The sequence below is a fragment of the Cryptomeria japonica genome, unplaced genomic scaffold (assembly GCF_030272615.1).
Source record: "Cryptomeria japonica unplaced genomic scaffold, Sugi_1.0 HiC_scaffold_172, whole genome shotgun sequence".
Taxonomy (NCBI): domain Eukaryota; kingdom Viridiplantae; phylum Streptophyta; class Pinopsida; order Cupressales; family Cupressaceae; genus Cryptomeria; species Cryptomeria japonica.
This window is the reverse complement of record NW_026728994.1, coordinates 273599-287500: the sequence shown is the minus strand read 5'-3', so window position 1 is coordinate 287500 and position 13902 is coordinate 273599. Positions and strand designations below refer to the sequence as shown.

The 13902-nt window shown below is 59.6% G+C and overlaps 1 non-coding gene across 1 annotated transcript; it reads left to right on the top strand.

Annotated features, from left to right (window-relative positions):
• Nucleotides 1–11809: 11809 nt before the first annotated feature.
• Nucleotides 11810–11928, top strand: LOC131867434 (5S ribosomal RNA). The gene has a single exon (XR_009365987.1). It is a non-coding gene; the product is annotated as a 5S ribosomal RNA (ribosomal RNA).
• The last annotated feature ends 1974 nt before the right edge of the window (nt 11929–13902 follow it).

The following is a 13902-nucleotide window of genomic DNA, read 5'->3' as shown; positions in this document are numbered from 1 at the left end:
CCGCGGTGCGTCCGACACACAGAAATTTCCAAGGCGGCCAAGGAGCCTCCCCGCATAGCAATCGGGGTGTGAGGTTACGGATGCAGCATTGATAGCAATCGAGGTGTGAGGCGAAGGATGCAGAAGTGAGAGCCGAGGGATGTAGCAGAGATAGCAATCGGGGTGTGTGATGCAGAAGAGATAGCAATCGAGGTGTGCGGTGGGAAGGGCCCAGCAGCCAGAATGCATGAAGCGACGGATGAAGCAGTGATGACAACCGGGCTGTGAGGAGAGGAGGGATGCAGCCAAGAAAGCAATCAGGGCTCGAGGCAAGGGATGCATCAAGGATAGCAATCATGTTGTGAGGCGAGATTCCAAAGGCTAAACGTGAGAGGCTGCAGGGTCGACTCAGAGAGGTCTATGCATGTGAGAGGCTGAAAGCAAGGTCGACTCGGAGCGGTCTATGCATCGGGCGCGCTTGGGGCGACTACCAGTGCCAACCCCTTATCCCGCGACGCGTCCGACAAAGAGAACGTTCCAAGGCGGCAGAGGAGGTTACCAGCCGAAGGATGCAGTAGCAATAACAGGTATAGTTCCGCGGCGGCCGAGAAGACTCACCGCATAGGAATCGGGATGCGAGGCGAGGGATGCGGCGGGAAGGCCCCGACGGCTAAACGGAAGAGGCTGCAGGGCCGCCTCGGAATGGTCCAAGCATCGGATGCGATTGGGACGACTACCAGTGCCAACCCCTTATCCCGCGATGCGTCCGATACACAGATAGTTCCAAGGCGGCCGAGGAGCCTCACCGCATATCAATCGGGGTGCGAGGCGAGGGATGGGGCGGGAAGGCCCCAACGGCTAGACGGAAGAGGCTTCAGGGCCACCTCGGAATGGTCCAAGCATCGGACGCGCTTGGGGCGACTGCCAGTGCCAACCCCTTATCCCGCGATGCGTCCGATACACAGATGGTTCCAAGGCGGCCGAGGAGCCTCACCGCATAGCAATCGGGGGTGCGAGGCGAGGGATGGGGCGGGAAGGCCCCAACGGCTAGACGGAAGAGGCTTCAGGGCCGCCTAGGAATGGTCCAAGCATCGGACACGCTTGGGGCGACTACCAGTGACAGCCCCCTATCCCGCGATGCGTCCGATACGAAGATGGTTCCAAGGCGGCCGAGGAGCCTCACCGCATAGCAATCGGGGTGCGAGGTGGGGGATGCGGCGAGATGGCCCCAACGGCTAGACGGAAGAGGCCACAGGGCCGCGTCGGAATAGTCCAAGCATCGGACGCGCTTGGGGCGACTACCAGTGACAACCCCTTATCCCGCGATGCGTCCGATACGAAGATAGTTCCAAGGCGGCCGAGGAGCCTCACCGCATAGCAATCGGGGTGCGAGGTGGGGGATGCAGCGAGATGGCCCCAACGGCTAGACGGAAGAGGCTGCAGGGCCGCCTCGGAATAGTCCAAGCATCGGACGCGCTTGGGGCCACTACCAGTGACAACCCCTTATCCCGCGATGCGTCCGATACGAAGATAGTTCCAAGGCGGCCGAAGAGCCTCACCGCATAGCAATCGGGGTGCGAGGTGGGGGATGCGGCGAGATGGCCCCAACGGCTAGACGGAAGAGGCCACAGGGCCGCCTCGGAATAGTCCAAGCATCGGACGCGCTTGGGGCGACTACCAGTGACAACCCCTTATCCCGCGATGCGTCCGATACGAAGATAGTTCCCAGGCGGCCGAGGAGCCTCACCGCATAGCAATCGGGGTGCGAGGCGAGGGATGCGGCGAGATGGCCCCAAAGGCTAGACGGAAGAGGCTGCAGGGCTGCCTCGGAATAGTCCAAGCATCGGACGCGCTTGGGGCGACTACCACTGCCAACCCCTTATCCCGCGATGCGTCCGATACACAGATAGTTCCGAGGCGGCCGAGGAGGTGGGGGATGCAGCGAGATGGCCCCAACGGCTAGACGGAAGAGGCTGCAGGGCCGCCTCGGAATAGTCCAAGCATCGGACGCGCTTGGGGCGACTACCAGTGACAACCCCTTATCCCGCGATGCGTCCGATACACAGATAGTTCCGAGGCGGCCAAGGAGCCTCACCGCATAGCAATCGTGGTGCGAGGTGGGGGATGCGGCGAGATGGCCCCAACGGCTAGACGGAAGAGGCTGCAGGGCCGCCTCGGAATGGTCCAAGCATCGGATGCGCTTGGGGCGACTACCACTGCCAACCCCTTATCCCGCGATGCGTCCGATACACAGATAGTTCCAAGGCGGCCGAGGAGCCTCACAGCATAGCAATCAGGGTGCGAGGCGAGGGATGCGGCGAGAAAGCCCCAACGGCTAGAGGGAAGAGGCTTCAGGTCCGCCTCGGAATGGTCCAAGCATCGGACGCGCTTGGGGCGACTACCAGTGACAACCCCTTATCCCGCGACGCGTCCGATACACAGATAGTTCCAAGGCGGCCGAGGAGCCTCACCGCATAGCAATCGGGGTGCGAGGCGAGGGATGCGGCGAGAAGGACCCAACGGCTACACGGAAGAGGCTTCGGGGCCGCCTCGGAATGGTCCAAGCATCGGACGCGCTTGGGGCGACTACCAGTGACAACCCCTTATCCCGCGACGCGTCCGATACACAGATAGTTCCAAGGCGGCCGAGGAGCCTCACCGCATAGCAATCGGGGTGCGAGGCGAGGGATGCGGCGAGAAGGACCCAACGGCTACACGGAAGAGGCTTCGGGGCCGCCTCGGAATGGTCCAAGCATCGGACGCGCTTGGGGCGACTACCAGTGACAACCCCTTATCCCGCGACGCGTCCGATACACAGATAGTTCCAAGGCGGCCGAGGAGCCTCACCGCATAGCAATCGGGGTGCGAGGCGAGGGATGCGGCGAGAAGGACCCAACGGCTAGACGGAAGAGGCTTCGGGTCCGCCTCGGAATGGTCCAAGCATCGGACGCGCTTGGGGCGACTACCAGTGACAACCCCTTATCCCGCGACGCGTCCGATACACAGATAGTTCCAAGGCGGCCGAGGAGCCTCACCGCATAGCAATCGGGGTGCGAGGCGAGGGATGCGGCGAGAAGGACCCAACGGCTAGACGGAAGAGGCTTCGGGTCCGCCTCGGAATGGTCCAAGCATCGGACGCGCTTGGGGCGACTACCAGTGACAACCCCTTATCCCGCGACGCGTCCGATACACAGATAGTTCCAAGGCGGCCGAGGAGCCTCACCGCATAGCAATCGGGGTGCGAGGCGAGGGATGCGGCGAGAAGGACCCAACGGCTAGACGGAAGAGGCTTCGGGTCCGCCTCGGAATGGTCCAAGCATCGGACGCGCTTGGGGCGACTACCAGTGACAACCCCTTATCCCGCGACGCGTCCGATACACAGATAGTTCCGAGGCGGCCGAGGAGCCTCACCGCATAGCAATCGGGGTGCGAGGCGAAGGATGCGGCGAGAAGGACCCAACGGCTAGACGGAAGAGGCTTCGGGTCCGCCTCGGAATGGTCCAAGCATCGGACGCGCTTGGGGCGACTACCAGTGACAACCCCTTATCCCGCGACGCGTCCGATACACAGATAGTTCCAAGGCGGCCGAGGAGCCTCACCGCATAGCAATCGGGGTGCGAGGCGAGGGATGCGGCGAGAAGGACCCAACGGCTAGACGGAAGAGGCTTCAGGGCCGCCTCGGAATGGTCCAAGCATCGAACGCGCTTGGGGCGACTACCAGTGACAACCCCTTATCCCGCGACGCGTCCGATACACAGATAGTTCCGAGGCGGCCGAGGAGCCTCACCGCATAGCAATCGGGGTGCGAGGCGAGGGATGCGGCGAGAAGGACCCAACGGCTAGACGGAAGAGGCTTCAGGGCCGCCTCGGAATGGTCCAAGCATCGGACGCGCTTGGGGCGACTACCAGTGACAACCCCTTATCCCGCGACGCGTCCGATACACAGATAGTTCCGAGGCGGCCGAGGAGCCTCACCGCATAGCAATCGGGGTGCGAGGCGAGGGATGCGGCGAGAAGGACCCAACGGCTAGACGGAAGAGGCTTCAGGGCCGCCTCGGAATGGTCCAAGCATCGGACGCGCTTGGGGCGACTACCAGTGACAACCCCTTATCCCGCGACGCGTCCGATACACAGATAGTTCCGAGGCGGCCGAGGAGCCTCACCGCATAGCAATCGGGGTGCGAGGCGAGGGATGCGGCGAGAAGGACCCAACGGCTAGACGGAAGAGGCTTCAGGGCCGCCTCGGAATGGTCCAAGCATCGGACGCGCTTGGGGCGACTACCAGTGACAACCCCTTATCCCGCGACGCGTCCGATACACAGATAGTTCCGAGGCGGCCGAGGAGCCTCACCGCATAGCAATCGGGGTGCGAGGCGAGGGATGCGGCGAGAAGGACCCAACGGCTAGACGGAAGAGGCTTCAGGGCCGCCTCGGAATGGTCCAAGCATCGGACGCGCTTGGGGCGACTACCGTTGCCAACCCCTTATCCCGCGATGCGTCTGATACACAGATAGTTCCGAGGCGGCCGAGGAGCCTCACCGCATAGCAATCGGGTTGCGAGGCAGATTATTGGGAAGGGAACCCCCTGGGATGCGGCTCAAGCAGTGCCCAAAGGGACTGGAATGCGGAATCACATCGAGAGACCCAAATGCTATACGAGGGCTCAAATCGAATTATCGATTTGGCCACGACATGGACGCATCGGAACGACTACCTTTGCCGAACCACTCGCAATTGCATCCATACCGAAACCAATAGACATTTCCGTTAGAGCCCTCGCATAGCATTCGGGAATCTCGCATGCCCCTCTAAATCGACCAATGCTGGCGCTCAATGAAAATCCGAGCGCTACCACCGTTCGAGCGCCAGCATTGGTCGAGTTAGAGGGGCACGGGGGAGAATGCTCCAGTCAACACCTCCCCTATATAAGTTATTTGTCCGATTCTCGCACAACCGTAGTCTGCCTCGTCGAATCAAACAACGGTCCCAGATTCCGACTTCCGTTCCGTAGAGACCCAAAAGCTAGATGGAGGCTCGCAAGAAAGAGAGTCGGCGCATAGCAATCGGGTTTCTCGAACGTTTAGGGACCGAGCTCACTTGCGGATAGGGCAAAATCCGCCAAGCAACCCAAAAGCTAGACGGGGGCTCGAATCGAATCGCCTAGGCGGCCACAACAACGACGTGTTGGATCGACTACCAGTGCCAAACCATTCAGCAAGACTAGTCTGTGTCGAGGCCGGATAGAGATTCTCAGAGAGCGCCCGCATAGCATTTAGGAGACCTGCCGCGTCCCTCACACTCGACAAATGGTGGTGCACGTTTATAAATCCGAGCGATCCCAACCCTTTCAAGCACCAACATCGGTCGAGATAGAGGGGCACGGAGGGGGCTGCGTGAGACAACACAGTCCCCTATATAAGTTATTTGTCCGATTCTCACACATCCGAAGAATGGTCATCAAATCGGACAACAGCCCAAACTTCCGACTTCCGTCCCAGAAAGCCCAAGAGCTATCTAAAACGTTCATGGCCGGAACTCGATCGCGGCTATACCAGTCCGCCAAGCAACCCAAAAGCTAGACTGGAGCTCTAGTCGAATCACCTCTGTGGCCATTGCAAGGACGTGTTGGAGCGACTACCATTGCCGAACCATTCCGCAGGTCGAGTCCATACCAAGGCCGCATAGAGATTCACGATGAGCTCCTGCATAGCAATCAGGAGACTTGCCGTGTCCATCACAATCGATAAATCCTGGTGCAAGATTTTTGCATCCGAGCGCTCCAACCAGTCGAGCACCAGCATCAATCGACATAAACGGGCACGGGGGGAGGATGCTCGAGAACACTACCTCCCCTATATAAGTTATTTGTCCGATTCTCAAGCAGCCGAAGTCTGGTCATCGAATCGGGTCAAAGACCACAACTTCCGACTTTACCCACAATGCAAGTCATCGAATCGAACATCGGCCCCCGAGTCGGACTCCATGCGTATGTCAGGTCATCGGACCCAAATTCCGCCTTCCTGCGCATGGCGGGCCATCAATATCAACTCGGTCATCGGACCCAAACTCCGCCTTTTTGCGTATGGCACGCCTTCAAATCGGTCATCGGACCCAAATTCCGCCTTCCTGTGCATGGCGGGCCATCAACATCAACTCGGTCATCGGACCCAAATTCCGCCTTTCTGCGCATGGCACGCCATCAACTCGGTCATCGGACCCAAATTCCGCCTTCCTGCGCATGGCAGGTCATCGGACACAAATTCAGACCTCGCCAATATGCCTACGTATCGAATCGGTCATCGGACCCAACTTCCGACTTCATCCATACTGTAGGGTCTTTGAGGTTGGCGCGGTGCGCTCAACCCAGGGAGTCGACCCATCGAAGCATACACCTCCCCTATATAAGCTATTTGTCCGATTCCCACACCTGTGTAGTTTGCACCTCTGACCAGGACATCGACCCCAACTTCCGAACTCGACTGCAACGACGGCACCAGCGCCTTGGTGCGCACCTTGCGACGCACAGTCCCAACATTCGCCTTCCTGCACATGGCAGGTCATCGGACCCAAATTCCGACCTCGCGAGTATGCCTACATATCGAATCGGTCATCGGACCCAACTTCCGACTTCATCCATACCGTAGGGTCTTTGAGGTTGGCGCGGTGCGCTCAACCCGGGGAGTCGACCCAACGAAGCATACACCTCCCCTATATAAGCTATTTGTCCGATTCCCACACCTGTGTAGTTTGCACCTCCGATCAAGACATCGACCCCAACTTCCGAACTCGCCTCCAACGACCGAACCAGCGCCTTGGTGCGCACCTTGCAACGCACAGTGCCAACATTCGCCTTCCTGCACGTGGCAGGTCATCGGACCCAAATTCCGACCTCGCGAGTATGCCTACATATCGAATCGGTCATCGGACCCAACTTCCGACTTCATCCATACCGTAGGGTCTTTGAGGTTGGCGCGGTGCGCTCAACCCGGGGAGTCGACCCAACGAAGCATACACCTCCCCTATATAAGCTATTTGTCCGATTCCCACACCTGTGTAGCTTGCACCTCCGATCAGGACATCGACCCCAACTTCCGAACTCGACTAAAAAGACCGCACCAGCGCCTTGGTGTGCACCTTGCAACGCACAGTGCCAACATTCGCCTTCCTGCACATGGCAGGTCATCGGACCCAAATTCCGACCTCATGAGCATACCTACTAATCGAATCGGTCATCGGACCCAACTTCCGACTTCATCCATACCGTAGGGTCTTTGAGGTTGGCGCGGTGCGCTCAACCTGGGGAGTCGACCCATCGAAGCATACACCTCCCCTATATAAGCTATTTGTCCGATTCCGACACCTGTGTAGTTTGCACCTCCGCTCAGGACATCGACCCCAACTTCCGAACTCGCCTGCAACGACCGAACCAGCGCCTTGGTGCGCACCAAAAGTGCGCACTTTTGGAGGGCACTTTTGTGCGCTCCAAAGGTGCGCACTTTTGGAGGGCACTTTTCTGCGCTCCAAAGGTGCGCACTTTTGGAGGGCACTTTTTGGAGGGCACTTTTCTGCGCTCCAAAGGTGCGCACTTTTGGAGGGCACTTTTTGGAGGGCACTTTTCTGCGCTCCAAAGGTGCGCACTTTTGGAGGGCACTTTTTGGAGGGCACTTTTCTGCGCTCCAAAGGTGCGCACTTTTGGAGGGCACTTTTTGGAGGGCACTTTTCTGCGCTCCAAAGGTGCGCACTTTTGGAGGGCACTTTTTGGAGGGCACTTTTCTGCGCTCCAAAGGTGCGCACTTTTGGAGGGCACTTTTTGGAGGGCACTTTTCTGCGCTCCAAAGGTGCGCACTTTTGGAGGGCACTTTTTGGAGGGCACTTTTCTGCGCTCCAAAGGTGCGCACTTTTGGAGGGCACTTTTTGGAGGGCACTTTTCTGCGCTCCAAAGGTGCGCACTTTTGGAGGGCACTTTTTGGAGGGCACTTTTCTGCGCTCCAAAGGTGCGCACTTTTGGAGGGCACTTTTTGGAGGGCACTTTTCTGCGCTCCAAAGGTGCGCACTTTTGGAGGGCACTTTTGTGCACTCCAAAGGTGCGCACTTTTGGAGGGCACTTTTCCTGTGCTCCAAAGGTGCACACCTAGGTGAGCACCTTCGACCACACCTTGTAGCACACCAAACTCTGACTTTCGACTTCATCCGCAATGCAGGGTCTTTGAGGTTGGCGCAATGCGCACAACCAGGGGAGTCGACCCATCAAACCCAACACCTCCCCTATATAAGCTATTTGTCTGATTCTCATACATGCGTAGCCTGCAGGAGCAATTAGGACATCGACCCCAACTTTCGGCTTCTAAACGAAAACAAGGTCTTTGAGGTTGGTGTAATGCGAACAACTAGGGGAGTCAACCCATCAAACCCAACACCTCCCCTATATAAGCTATTTGTCTGATTCTCATACATGTGTAGTCTACAGGAGCAATTAGGACATCGACCCCAACTTTTGACTTCTTAACGAAAACAAGGTCTTTGAGGTTGACGTAATGCGCACAACCAGGGGAGTCGACCCATCAAACCCAACACCTCCCCTATATAAGCTATTTGTCCGATTCTCATACATGTGTAGCCTGCAGGAGCCATTAGGACATTGACCCCAACTTTTGACTTCTTAACGAAAACAAGGTCTTTGAGGTTGGCGTAATGCGCACAACCAAGGGAGTTGACCCATCAAACCCAACACCTCCCCTATATAAGCTATTTGTCTGATTCTCATACATGTGTAGCCTGCAACAACGATTAGGACATCCACCCCAACTTCTGAATTCGTCTGCGTTGACCGCACCAAAGGTGCACGCCTTGGTGCTCACCAAAATCCGACTTCCGACTTCTTCTGCTATGCGGGGTCTTTGAGGTTGGCGCAGTGCGCACAACCAGGGGAGTCAACCCACCGAATGCAACACCTCCCCTATATAAGCTATTTGTCTGATTCTCATACATGCGTAGACTGCAGCAATGATTAGGACATCCACCCCAACTTTTGACTTCTTAAACAAGACAGGGTCTTTGAAGTTGGTGCAGTGCACACAACCAGGGGAGTCGACCCATCAAACGCAACACCTCCCCTATATAAAGCTATTTGTCCGATTCTCATACGTGTAGTCTGCAGCAGCGATTAGGACATCGACCCCAACTTCCGAATTCGTTTGCATTGACCGCACCAAAGGTGCACGCCTTGGTGTGCACCCTGGAGTGCACTTTGGTGCTCACCTCGGTGCACACTTTGGTGTGCACCTCGGTGTGCACCAAAGGTGCGCACCTTGGAGCGCACCAAAGGTGTACACTTTGGAGCGCACCACATAGGGTCTTTGAGAGGTTGGCGCAGTGCGCACACCAAGGTGGGTGTTGAGGTGCGTGCCGAGGTGGGTGGGTGCTAGGGTGCGCTCCATGGTGGGTGCCAGGGTGGGTGCGTGCTAGGGTGGATTCCAAAGAGGGTCATAGGGTGGGTGCCAAGGTGGGTTGGTGATATAGTGGGTTCAAAGGTGGGTACTAGGGTGGGTTCCAAGGTGGGTCACAAGTTGGGTGCCAGGATGCGTGGGTGTTAGGTTGGGTGCCAAGGTGGGCTCCTGCGTGGGTGGGTGCTAGGGTGGGTTTCAAGGTGGACGCGAGGGCGGGTGCCAAGGTGGGTAACAAGTTGGGTGTTAGGATGGGTGAGTGCTAGAGTGGGTGCCAAGGTGGGTGGGTGCTAAGGTGGATGCCAAGGTGGTTCACAGGGTGGGTGGGTTCTAGGGTGAGTTCCAAGGTGGGTCACAGGTTCAGTGCTAGGGTGGGTGTCAAGGCGGGTGTCGAGGTGCCTGGGTGCTAGGGTGTGGATGCCAATGTGGGTCATAGGGTGGGTACTAGGGTGGGCTGCAATGTGGGTGCCAAGGTGGGTAACATGCTCGGTGGGTTCTAAATTGGGTGCCAGGGTGGGTGTGCACCCACCTTGCCCGAGGTGGGTGCCAAGGTGCCAGTGTGGGTGGGTGCTAAGGTGGATGCCAAGGTGGGTGAGAAGGTGGGTGATAGGTTGAGTGGTAGGATGGGTGGGTGCCAAGATGGGTCACAGGGTGGGTGCAAGGGTGGGTAGGTGCTAGGGTTGGTGTCAGGGTGGGTGGGTGCTAGGTTGGGTTCCAAGGTGGGTGCGAGGGTGAGTGTCAAGGTGGGTCACAGGTTAGGTGCTAGGATGGGTGAGTGCTAGGGTGCAAAGGTGCCAGGGTGGGTGCTAGGATGGGTCGATGCTAGGGTGAGTGGCAAGGTGGGTCCACAAGTGTCAAGGTGGGTGCCGAGGTGGGTGCCAAGTCGGCGACTGCTATGGTGGATGCCAAGGTGGGTCACGGGGTGGGTGCCAAGTTGCTAGGTTGGGTTCCAAGGTGGGTGCCAACGTGGGTGCTAGGGTGCGTGGGTTAAAGGGTGTGTCACAACGTGGGTGCCAGGATGGGTGCGCACCCACACTGGCCAAGACGGGTGCGGGTGCAAGGTTGGGTTCCAAGCCCGGTCACAGGCTGGGTGCTAGGATGGGTGGGTGCCAAGGTGGGCACCAGGGTGGGTGCACCCACCCTGGCCAAGGTGGGTCACGGGGTGGGTCCTAGGGTGGGTAACGGGGTGGGTACTAAGGTGCGTGCCAAGGTGGGTCATAGGGTGGGTGCCAAGGTGGGCACCAGGGTGGGTGTGCACCAACCCTAGCCAGGGTAGGTCACGGGGTGGTTGTCGGGGTGGGCGTCAAGGAGCCAAGGTGGGTGGCAAGTAGCCAAGTTGCGTGCCAAGGTGGGTGTCGGGGTGGGTGCCAAGGATCCAAGGTGGGTGCCAAGGAACCAAGGTGGGTGTCTGGGTGGGTGCCGAGGTGGGAGCCAGGGTGGGTCCCAAGGTGAGTGCAAAGGTGGGTGCCAGGGTCAAGGTGAGTGCCAATGTGGGTTCCAAGGTGCCAGGGTCAGGGTGAGTGCCAATGTGGGTTCAAAGGTGCTAAGTTGGGTGCGAGGTTGGGTGCGAGGGTGGGTGGGTGCCAAGGTGTGCTAGGTGGAAGCCCGGGTGGGTCGGCATCCCATGGGTGTCGAGTTGGGTGCCTGATGGGTGCTTCTTGTCAAGTTTTAGTCGTCGGGACTCATTTCGAGCCTTAGAGGTCGTTTCTTGTCCGGTTGCCCTGTCTTCGACCTGGGAACCCAATTTTGGTCCTCGGGTCCCATTTTTTTTTGTCTCGCATCCCACTTTTGGCCTGTGGCCTTTTCGGGGTCGATTCTCGTTTTGGGCATCAGAGCATGTTTCTTCTCCTAAAACCCAATATTTGTTTATTAAGTCTCGGAACACATTTTTGTTCTCGTGGACCCATCATGGGTCTTGGAACGCATTTGTGGTCCTTGGGTCCCATTTTGCATCCCGAAACTTGTGTTTTGGTGCTTGATCCCTATTTTGGGTGCCCACCTTGCACCAAGTGCGCACCCGGGGCAAACCGAGCGCCTTGGTGCACCGGGGCAAGATCGAGCGTGCACCCGAGGCGCCCCGAACATGCACCAAGGTGCACTCGGCCCACATGTGAGCGCAGGTCGTTGCGCCCGAGGTGGTGTGTGGGCACCGCGTTGCAGACGGGACACTGCACGCACACGACGCCCCCTCCAGGTGCACGCACGTAGGCCGGGCCGGGTGCACACCCGACGCCCTAGCAAGGTGCGCGCACCCGGGCAGGGCTCACACTTGGCGAACGGGGCGCACTTCGCGAGGGAGGGTGTGCACCTCGACGGGGGTGGGTGGCCGGGGTGGATTCGCACGTGGGTCGCGGTTTGCTAAGTACACACTGCGACAAGCTCATAACGGGTGCGATCATACCAGCGTTAGTGCACCGGATCCCATCAGAACTCCGCAGTTAAGCGTGCTTGGGCCGGAGTAGTACTGGGATGGGTGACCTCCCGGGAAGTCCCGGTGTTGCACCCTTTTTTAGTTTTTCGCCGGGCGTCGCAATGCTATTTGAATAAACCTTTTGCCCGTTTGCGTTCTCGTCGGGGCCGGGCCGGGCCGGGGTGCGCTGCCCGCACTACCGCGCGCGCGGGGGCGACACCGAGCGCGCACCCGAGGCGCCCCGAGCACACAGGCCACGGTGCAACCCGGGCGTTGTGCGCGCACCCCGGTGCGCCCGAGGTGCTGCGCGCGCACCCAGGTGAAATCGGTGTGCACCTCGGCCAGTGCGCGCTCGGTCGAGTCGCGCACGTTGGCCAAGGTGCACGGTGATGTTTCTTACTCTAAGGTTCCGCACCAGACGCCCGGGACAGGTGAGCGAAGCTGGGCGGGGCCGGGTGCGCGGCCGGGGCAGGTGCACGCAGCTGGAGAGAGCTTTGGAGCACACTTCGGAGCGCACCAATGATGCGCTCCATTCAAAAGTTTCCTGAAAAGGCAAAAAAAGTTGAGATTATAGAATTTCCCACTTGAGAGATTGTAAAAAAAAAAATTTAAAATGAAGGAAACGCGGGTGCCAAGGTGTGCGCAGCCCAGCCAAGGTGTGCGCACCAAGGCGCCCACCCTGGCGAAGGTGCACGCAAGGTGCGCACCCGAGGCAAACCGGACAATTAACCCAACTTTCGACTTCGCGCGCACCTTGGAGCGCACTTCGGAGCGCTCCTTGGTGCGCACCAATCTTGGGCACCTCGGAGTGCACCATGGCGCCCACCAAGGTGCGCACCCGGGGCAAACCGAGCTCCGACTTCGTGCGCACCTTGGAGCGCACGAAAGGTGCGCACCATGGCGCCCACCAAGGTGCGCAGCCCAGCCAAGGCGTGCGCATCAAGGTGCGCACCCTGGCGAAGGTGCGCACCCGGGGCAAACCGAGCTCCGACTTCGTGCGCACCTTGGAGCGCACAAAAGGTGCGCAACCCAGCCAAGGTGTGCGCACCCCGGTCAAACCGAGCTCCGAATCGTGCGCACCAGAGGTGCACGCCATCGTGCGCACCTTGGAGCACACTTCGGAGCCCTCCTTGGTGCGCGCCGATGTTGCGCACCTCGGAGCGCACCCGGGGAAAACAATGCAATTAACCCGACTTTCGACTTCGTGGGCACCTCGGAGCGCTCTCGGGTTCGCACCTCGGAGCACACCGAGGTGCGCACCTTTGATGCGCTGCCTTCACCAATTTCCAGAAAAGGCAAGAAAACATTGAGAAGGTGTGCGCACCGAGGTGCCCACCCTGGCGAAGGTGCACGCGAGGTGCGCACCCGGGGCAAACCGGGCTCCGACTTCGTGCACGCCGCACCTTGGAGCACACTTCGGAGCGCTCCTTGGTGCGCACCAGGGCGCGCAACCCAGCCGAGGTGCCCACCCCGGCGAAGGTGCACGCGAGGTGCGCACCCGGGGCAAACCGGGCTCCGACTTCGTGCACGCCATGGTGCCCACCGCGGCGAAGGTGCACGCGAGGTGCGCACCCGGGGCAAACCGGGCTCCGACTTCGTGCACGCCGCACCTTGGAGCACACTTCGGAGCGCTCCTTGGTGCGCACCATGGTGCCCACCAGGGCGCGCAACCCCGCCGAAGGTGCACGCGAGGTGCGCACCCGGGGCAAACCGGGCTCCGACTTCGTGCACGCCGCACCTTGGAGCACACTTCGGAGCGCTCCTTGGTGCGCACCATGGTGCCCACCAGGGCGCGCAACCCCGCCGAAGGTGCACGCGAGGTGCGCACCCGGGGCAAACCGGGCTCCGACTTCGTGCACGCCATGGTGCGCACCGCGGCGAAGGTGCGCACCCGGGGCAAACCGGGCTCCGACTTCGTGCACGCCGCACCTTGGAGCACACTTCGGAGCGCTCCTTGGTGCGCACCAGGGCGCGCAACCCAGCCGAGGTGCCCACCCCGGCGAAGGTGCACGCGAGGTGCGTACCCGGGGCAAACCGGGCTCCGACTTCGTGCACGCCGCACCTTGGAGC